This window comes from Gymnoscopelus microlampas, assembly GCF_963454915.1.
Source record: "Gymnoscopelus microlampas genome assembly, chromosome: 18".
Taxonomy (NCBI): Eukaryota; Metazoa; Chordata; class Actinopteri; order Myctophiformes; family Myctophidae; genus Gymnoscopelus; species Gymnoscopelus microlampas.
The window spans coordinates 49,505,213-49,515,580 of NC_139955.1; the positions used below are offsets into that span (position 1 = coordinate 49,505,213).

A 10,368-nucleotide genomic window follows, 5' to 3' on the forward strand; every position below is an offset into this window, starting at 1 on the left:
GCTATCTATCCATCTATCTATCTATCGCTATCTATCCATCTATCTATAGTATCTATAGTATCTATCTATCTATCTATCTATCTATCTATCTAGCTCTACATACCTTTGATGAATCCAAAGTCATTGCCACAGGTTCCATTCACCATATCACTGCTCTGTCTTTTCACAGACCACCCCACTGTAGAGTTGCCTTCTTCCTCGCAGCTCAGTGAGATGGACTCATGTTGAAAGAACTGACATCTTCCAGGAGTGACTCTGAGAGACACTAGAAGAAGAGAGAGGTAGACAGGGAGAAATAACAAAGAAAACATGGATGAGAGGTAGAGTCTACAAGTAGACATGATGTGCTGTGATCATATGAGCTGCTATGTGTCACTGTAAATAACATTAACATTAGATGAAAGAACAACTGGACTGGACTACTGCAACGCACTCTTCATTGGGATTCCTGGCAAAAGTATTCAAAAGCTGCAATACATCCAAAACAGCGCTGCCAGGGTCCTAATGAGAGTGCGTAAGCATGACCACATAACACCGGTCCTATTTTCACTGCACTGGCTCCCCGTGTCAGCTAGGATCGACTACAAGGTCCTGCTGATCACCCACAACTGCATAAATGGACATGCCCCTCCCTACCTACAGAAATTACTTGGGCCCCCACAAAATTCCACCCGCACCCTCAGATCTACCAGCAGATTCCTCCTTGATGTCCCTGGTACAAATCTACGTACTATGGGTGACCGGGCCTTCTGCTCGGCAGCGCCGCGCCTATGGAACAGCCTTCCTATTGACCTGAGAGCACCACAGACCCTGGACTCTTTTAAAATAGGCCTGAAAACGTTTTTGTTTCAGAGGGCATTTTCATGTTGAATTGTTGTTTAGTCATATCTGTTTTTAAACCGTGCTTTTTAACTTTATATGATTGATGATGTTTTACCTTGTGGCACTTTGAGATTCCTTGTGAATGAAAAGCGCATTACAAATAAAATGTATTATTATTATTATTATTTAACTGCAATACATCTGACTGAATCTAACGTCTCCATCTGTGCAAGTCTGTTGAGGACCATCTTTGTCATATTCTAACCAAGAGATCACAAGTTAAGTCTTTATCATGAGAAATCAACCTTTGTTTTGTCATACAAAACATACATAACTACAAGGACTGCTGTATGGAAAAAAGGAAATAAAATAAAAATCGTCACTCATTATGGAAATCACAACAATTGTGTTAAATCACACAAACGCTGTTTGTTTTAAGTTGTTTTCATGTGATCACAACAGACAGACAATATTGTCTATTCATTTTCTATGAATCTATAACAATTATAATTGTATTTGTTGAGGTGATAGTGGTGGGGTTTGAAAATCCCTGAATTAAAGTTTATTATTTATCAACAGGATGGTTAGAACACTTCTCTCACACTACACAACCCATAATGCAATGCAATGAAGTCGTCTCACCATCTGGTTGAGCAGGTCCACAACAGATGAGGAAATACATCACTAGAGAGAGAGAGAGAGAGAGAGAGAGAGAGAGAGAGAGAGAGAGAGAGAGAGAGAGAGAGAGAGAGAGACAGACAGACAGCGAGTTAATGAGAGAGAGACAGCGAGTTAATGAGAGAGCTTTATTTATGTGGTGAAATGGATTAAAGAATATCACAGGTGCTTTAACACACTACAGTTGACGGTGCACTACAGTTGCACCGTCCAATTCCTTACAGACAACAATGAAAACTACTCCCCTTTAATGACAAGGAGCCACCATTACATAGCACATCGATATGTGCTACTTTAATGACCGAATTACATGTGAATGGTAAAGCTATTGACCAATCAATGACTAAGTCTCACACCCCCAGCAATGAATCAGTGTTTCAAACACTGGTGAGACATTCGATTTAAACACACTGTCATTCAATATGCGTTTGCATCTTCAGTTTTAAAATATGTAAACGTCATAATAACAGGCTACAGTAGTTATATATATATATATATTTTTTTTTAAAAAAAAGCTGATCTACAAGCTCACAATGCGTCCCATGGCGACGCATTGTGACCAGATCTGGAATTTCATCATTTTAGGGGCAAGGCCACTTGGCCTTTTTGGTGGTGTCATTTTTGAGGGCACAAAGGCCAAATGCCAGGGCACGGAGTCCACGGACATAATGAATTTAATTTGAAGGTTATGGATGATTTTATTTTAATATAGTACTGGCGGAAATATGCCCTGTTGCGCACAGCAGAACAACAGGTGAAGGCAATGAACTTAAACGAGGACTGTGCTGCAGCAAAAACGACTCAAACTATGTTAAACTGTCACATTCTAGTTGCTGAAATACATTTTCCATTTAGATCATTGTTGACAAACAAACAGAACATGGATGTTGTTTGCAAAAGGATAATTTATTTCTTGTCCATTTGTTTGTGAGGTGAGGTCACAGCTTCTCTCTACTTTTGTGTGATATTGATAGCCTATAACTTTGAATTTGTTTGCAGTTCATTTCTATTGCTTACTGGATATTAAGACTCTAATAATTTTGGGATTTCGCTGTATTTTGTCAAATGTATTAATCTATATTTTGCTGTCTCTGAAAGGCAAGCCGTCTCAAATCATCTTTAGAGAATCTCGTTTATTAAAACAACCACAGGCTACACAGTGAACACACAATAAATAAATAAACACCAGGAAAGCTTGTGCTGTTAGTGGAAATAATTAAAAATGAATATAAACTAGAGGGACATGGCAGAGTGTGTTCTGCTGCTGCTGCACTGTCAACCACGACACGAGAGGATTGAACCCCTATTTGCTCCCGATGAGCAGGTTGGTGCCTTGCATGGTTTCCTCCGCCATTGGTGTATGAACTGTGAATGTGTGTGTGAATGTGTGAATGTAATGCACAATCTATGTAAAGCGCTTTGGATAAAGGCGCTATATAAATGCACCATTTACCATTTACACATAGGCCAAGGAAAAACCTCTGCCTCAATTCTTTTTTTCAAATTGGCCTCAGTGGCAATATAAAAGGTATAATGTCCACACCAACATTTTTTAATCTGCCTCTATAACAGCTCCTTCACGTTCTGGGCTGTTATAGAAACCTGCCTAGTACCAGTGACATCATCAGTAGGCATGTTTGGCCATTTCAAAAAAGATTTCAAATTCTCATTCCTTTTATGCAAGAACAATTGCCTATTCTAACCTTAACCCCCCTGAGTTTTACTTGAGCAAGCGGCTTTTACAATACATGAATCTAATATAATAATAATAGTGTTTCTTTGTCACTGTATGAAACCATTAGTTGTACCGCTCAGGGAGCAGTTAGGGGTTAAGTGTCTTGCTCAGGGACACTTCAACACTTTGCTGAGGCCTGGAAACAAACCTGGGAACTTCGGCTTCCCATTCCTTCTCTACCATTCAGCTATGGCTGCCCCATCTACAGTATCTACGGAGATCTGTTCTGTGAGACACATTCCAGAGGGACCCCTGTTGGGGTCCTTCCTTCAGGGGACCCCAACAGGTGACCCCAAGAGGGACATTATGGAAGGGCCATCTGTCATGCTGAGGGAACATACAGTAGGCCTGAGGGAACATTGTGTGTATTCCTGCACTGTCCCCACCAAGTGACCTCGGTACATATAAATACTGTACATACAAACAGAGAAACTACCTTTAAATACATTGGAAAGAGCCTGGACAGCTGGCGTAGCGGTCCAGGCACCTAGGCTCAATGTAGCCTAACAACATGTCATTGGTCCGAGCGACCAATGCGATGGCCTTTGCTGCATGTCACTCCCCATCTCTCTACCCATTTCCTGTCAGACAACTGTCCTATCAATAAAGGCATGAAAGCCCCAACAAATAATAGCAGCAAATATTATTTGCTGCCATTTGTCCCAAAGGTTTTTTATACAAAGTGAATGTCAAACATTGAAATATTGCTGCCATTTGTTTCTCAAGTTTATCCCAAGCCAACGTTTATATGTGGATGTAGAACTATTTCTGACAGAAAATGTACAATTCTTATGGTTTTGTACGACGATTCTCTCTAAGTTGCAAAGTAACACATTCTGTTTACACTTTTCTCTATTCCCATTAAATTACTATGTTGTTTAGTTTTGATTGTTTTGTTCCACTTTTTCTTGGGCAATGTAAACATATGTTTTCTCATGCCAATAAAGCCCCTTTGAATTCAACTGAATTGAACATATGGCTGAGGGAGCATAGGGTCTAATTTGGAATGGGGGCACATCGGACTGAGGGAATATATGGACCCAAAATGCTGTCAAACTCTTGAAGGGTCACGTTTACCTTTCACATTTGAAAATGTGAAAGCTGAATTAATGATAAATAGCCTAAATAAAAACGTATTGTACTGTATGTGCATTTGAGTTGACGGAACGCCTTCTAGAGGTACCGAAGCGCAGGAGGGAAGTTCCGTCCATCTCCGGCATTAATTAAGCTGTGTGTGTGTGTGTGTGTGTGTGTGTGTGTGTGTGTGTGTGTGCGTGTGTGTGTGTGTGTACACACACACATATATATAGTATGTACTGTATATATTGAGATGCCAAATCGTACAGGTGATTTAGAGCTGCACACAGTCCATCCACAGAGAACTAATTATTGTAATAATAATAATTACCGTGTTTGGTAACAAAATAGTGATCTCTGTCTCATTTAATGAATTGATAGTCAAATCAAATAAAGTAAGATTGTAATATAGTACTCACATGATACTAGATAGGTTGGTGCAAATGTCATCGTGAAGAACTGCATGAAACCGACTGACTGACTGGCTGGCTGACTGACTGAAGACCCCTCTGCTCTTTGTGGCCCATTTCCTGCTTGGTAAGACGCTCAGCCAGACATACGCGCACACGCACACGCACACGCACACACACCTTGTTGACGAGACTTAGGGATACTAACTCGCTACACAACTACACACTACGTAGCTTTTCTTTAATGAATACAATGACATTTTGTTCAATCTCTAGAGTATGTTAATATAATATAACTTGTACAATCTGTATGGTAGAGTATGTTAATAGTTAATACAATATAACTGTATGGAGTCTACACAAGAATGCTATGAATGGCACAAGGTGTCACATGGACAGACCACATCAGAAACATGGTCCTCTACAGGGACCTGCCACGGGTCACAGACAAGGTCAGAGAGAGAAGGATGAGGCTGTGTCAGGCACCCAGAACTAGAGGCAAGTGTTACGACCCGACCTAGGGGAACCGAGGCGCAACATGAAAGTATGGAACCCCTCTCTCCTCAACTCATAAAGGTTTGTATTACTTCTGGCTGGAAGAGGAGAACACAGGAGCTGGTAACCACGGCAACCAATCATCTCCTGGGCATCACCTACAATCTCAATCATCCACTCAGCTCACACACCTGCCACACCTCACACAAGTACACAGAGGGTTAGACATACCTATAAAATGTACTGGCTAATGGCATTGTTCGTAAGCGATTGAATGTACAGGTTTCCTCATTTGTGTGTGTGATGCACCCACCAGAGCCTCACGCTAAGAATATTAAGTCACATAATGGATATTCAGGATGCAACAAGTGTGATCAAGATGTTGTGTGGAGGAACAAAATGACGTATCCTGAATCAAATGCTGCAGGCTTAGGACAGACTTGAATAGTCTTTCTGCCTTAGAGGTAATAAAAAGGTCTTAAAAAAAAGACAAACAGTGTAGCCTGCATCTTAATCTGAGTTGGAAAGGGACCGAGTACTAGTACTCTTTGCACCTCAAAGTACTAGTACTAGCTGTGGACAGTTCAGAAACCTCACTACCAGTGACATCATTCCAAGCTAATGGACATTGGAAATGACCATTGATGATGTCACTGGCAGGCAGGTTTCTGAACTGCCCTGCTCTGAGACTTTTGTTTTTGACAGAAATGGTCTGCAGAAGTGGCTGTGTGACTGGTGCACCTTAGCCTGGGACCAGACAAATCTGCGAGTGCAAAAAACGCAGTGATATAGTGTGGCTACGCCAGGCTAGGTGCACCTGAGATGTAGTGCAAATTCAAGGGGACGCAGAGAGAATGATCAACTCTCAATCTCAAGGAGTTGGAAGCCAGGCAGTAAACTTTAAGAGATTACAATCAAATGTTGTACAACATATGTAAAGAGAAACCCTCATAATCTTTCAAGTGTAATAATTGTATTGAATCTTTAATAAATAAGTAAATAACTAAATTGTTTATAAGGCATGGCGTAAAGCAGCTGTTCTCAACCTTTTTTGTATCATTTCTCAGTATAATATGTACCGCATTGTGCACTTAGTTGTATGTCATACACTGTGATTATATACTGATACCTGTTGGAAGGAAAGCTTACCTGTGATAATCACTCTATTTGGTCACATGTCACCATCTCAAAACATTTTGTACCAAGGCTTCCCATAAAGAGGTTTGTTTCAAAATGATTCACAATTGTCTGCTTTACTGTCTATATTCTGTACATGGGTATAGGGATATCAGTGAAATTATAATCCCAAGAACCATTATGATGTGATATGTTCTCTAGCAGTATTTATAATGATGGTAACTATCAGTCATTTAGCCGGGAACCCACTGGAACCCCCTTAAGGACCCCTGGGGTCCCCGCAACCCACGTTGAGAACCACTGAATAATCATGGTTCGGCATCAACAGACGAATACCGCCCAACTCACTCCAAATCCAACTCACTCCATGAAGACTTAAGAAATATTTGCCCAACTCACTCCAGGGCTGGGACAACTCCCTCCAGGACCAAAGACCAACTCCCTCCAGGACCATAGCCAACTCACTCCAGGACCAAACCCAACTCACTCCATGCAATGTCACCAGTGTAATATTGGTTCAATGTGTCAGTGGTGTAAAGTAACTAAGTACATTAACTTAAGTACTGTACTTATGTACAATGTTGGGTATTTGTGCGTTATTTGAGTATTCCCAACTTCCAATGGTTTTACCTCTACTCCACTACATATTGGATCCACATATTGTTTTTTTACTCCACTAAATGTATTTGTTTTACTAGTTACTTTGCAGCTATAAATTATAATATTATAGTGTGTGTGTGTGTGTGTGTGTGTGTGTGTGTGTGTGTGTGTGTGTGTGTGTGTGTGTGTGTGTGTGTGTGTGTGTGTGTGTGTGTGTGTGTGTTGAATCGGTGGAGACTCTTACATTCTAACCCTAACCCTAACCCTAAACCCTAACCCTAACCTGGGTGGAGGGTGATTATGCGGGTGAACTCAGTGGAGGAGGGCCAAAACCTTAACGAGGAATATAACAACACCTCTTGATTTGACCAACAATAGAATAAGACATCTAACAAACACTGGACTCCAAGTGCCAAAGTGGCCAGCGAGCCCCCCCCCCCCAGAACCATTAAGTTAGTTTGTAGAGACAGTATTTAAAACTTTAACCAAGCCTAAAACAGAATAGAGTTAAAAGTAACAAATTCCTCAATATTGTACTTAATTCCTCAATATTGTACTCAATAATAATTTTTGGAGTGAGTTGGGCAAGTGTGTGGAGTGAGTTGGGCAAGTGTGTGGAGTGAGTTGGGCAAGTGTGTGGAGTGAGTTGGGCAAGTGTGTGGAGTGAGATGTCTGGAGTGAGTTGGGCGCGATTTGGAGTGAGTTGGATTTGGAGTGAGTTGGGCGGTTACCCAACAGACATTCTGAAATGGTTATGTGGCGCCATCTGCTGGGGGAACTGACAACAATAATGGGACGGGAGTTGGAAAATGTCCCAATGTTACGTGTTTTCCAATAAGCTACATTATTTAACTGTTTAGAATGTAAAAGTTTAGATTGACCCCTTTAATGTTCACAAATAGAAGTTAGAAACAGCCCTTACAGTAGGCTACTTACAGTAAAAATACAAATTCAAATCAAATCCTAGTTCCCAGTAGGCTATATCAGTGAAATAAACTGTAAGGCATGCAGTTTAACCGGTGTTGACTCCCTAGTCCATGTGTAACATACAGTTTAACCTGTGTAGCATGCAGTGCCTCCATCAGGTGCACAAAGACAAGGAACAGGAAATCATTGGTTTTATCCAAGGTTTCTTGGCTTCGTGTTGTTCCTGTAAAATCATGATGTGGATTAAGTTCAACATTTTGCTGTTAATAATATGGACATTAAGCTGTTACAACACTGCTGTGTCAGGTAACAGTTATATATTACATTTATTTACGACCGTGAAGAACGTTGGTGTACAGTTTATTCTCTTGTTCTTAATGTGTGCAGGAAACTATGTGCAGAGTTATGATGTTGAGCAGGAATTGCATATTATTGTGCAAATGTGGTCAAATATGAAAGCTGTGCTGTGTGCGTTTTGTTCTTATCTGTGGACAACTTGTAAAAACATTTATAGCTGCACTTCTAGACACCAGACAGGGAAGGGGACGTTTTTACATTAAAATACATGTTATACAAACTTTCTGAACTGAAGCATTCGTTTTATGTCTTTCTTGTGGAAATTATCTGATGCTGAAAAAGTAAAGGGAAAAAAATAAGAATTGAAATTGAACTATTCTACTTTTGCGTGCGCGCGCGTGCGTGCGCGGGTGCGTGCGTGTGTTTGTGCTCGTTCCTCAAACACACCATAGCTAGAGTCGACTTCATTCTTAATCTTTAGAGTCTAGAAATAAGAATAAAATGCTCCCTGTAGTGAAAACGCATAACGTACTTATTTGACCAGATAGCGTCATGGCGTTGAGAATAGACCAATTATTTGTTTACTAACATTGAGCCTGGACGCACAGGTGATTGTTTCACGCAATCAATTCCCAACCTGTTTCGGGGTGCACTGGTTTCAGCACACCCCAACCCCCTCTTGTGTGTGTTGGCTAGTGAGACGCGTCCTAACGAGACCTGATATAATGGGTTTCGTTGCGCGCATACTGGCTGCGTGCAGCCAGTGTGACGTCGTCTGTTAAGGGGTCTACCCTTAACAGACGACGTCATACTGGCTGCGTGCAGCCAGTATGCGCGCAACGAAACCCATTATATCAGGTCTCGTTAGGACGCGTCTCACTAGCCAACACACACAAGAGGGGGTTGGGGTGTGCTGAAACCAGTGCACCCCGAAACAGGTTGGGAATTGATTGCGTGAAACAATCACCTGTGCGTCCAGGCTCAATGTTAGTAAACAAATAATTGGTCTATTGATTTCAGCCAGAGAGACAGTGTCAGTCCGTCACTTTCGATTGAGGCAGGCAGGAATGCCTGACTGTCAGGCTTAGCCCTGAAACATGACAGTCATGGCGGAGCTTCAACCTGGTTTTGGCCTTTTCTCCACTTTCTCCTGTACATCTACATAAACGTTCAGAAAATATAAAGTGCTGACCCTCATGGCCATGGATGTTACAATGTTGCACGCTCCAGCAGAAGTACCCGTATATTTTGTATTGTTCAATAAAAAGCATTTTAATCTGATCGGTGGCCATTTTCTTCGAATTGTCTCCATATGCTTTTAATTGCGCGACCCTAGTGGTTGGAAGATGTATTTCACTCTGTTACATTATAACTATGAAAAAATGGCCGTCGATCGGATTAAAAATATTTTTATGAAACAATACGGATGATACGGGTACTTACACCCACAGATTCAAATATTAACATCCGTGGCCATGAGGCCAGCACTTTATATTTGAAATATGAACTTTTATGTAGATGTACGGGTTGGAGAAAGTGACAAAACCATGTTGAAGTTCCGCCATGACGCTCGTGACAGACGAGCGTCATGTAAACCATGGCTACCGAGTACCGACCGTGACAAAATGCTTCAGAGCAATGTTGACAAGAGGCAGAAACGTATATGTGTTGCATGAAGAAGATAGCTTGTCCTATAGATGTTAAAGCTCCAGCCGGGGTGACAGAGAAAAGAGAAAGGCAGACACACTGAATGAAATGAAGGGATTGCGTCACGATCAGTGTTGCCATGTCTGCTTATTATAAGCGACTTTGGGCTTGTTTTTCTGTAAAGTTGCTTGTAACTATTAGTAGTTGTTGGTTGCTTTCTATTTGTTGTGAGCTTGTAGATCGACTATTTTGAGAATCAGAGTGATTTGATTCACTAAGTGTGTTTGACCTTTTAGGTTTATGCACATAGTCATATTATTGTATTGTTATGTAGATTAATCATTTATGCACTTTATGCCTCTCCTCTCTCTTTATGAGATGACTATCTATCTTTTAAACTGCAACTGAGCCTGCACAATTAAGAATTTCACCCACTTTACCTGTAATGTGATGTGACAATAAAGATTGATTCTGATTCTGATTTTGTTATGTTTTAAGGAGAGTCGCAGGTGTCTCAGCTTGTGCTGGTCGAAGAGGGAGATG

General features: G+C 41.0%; 1 protein-coding gene across 1 annotated transcript in view; it reads right to left on the reverse strand.

Moving 5' to 3' along the window:
- LOC311034142 (uncharacterized protein) overlaps window positions 1-10,368 on the reverse strand; it is a gene marked incomplete at its 5' end in the record, with an annotated part of 308,082 nt that overhangs the window by 43,016 nt on the left and 254,698 nt on the right. The window lies entirely within an intron of this gene.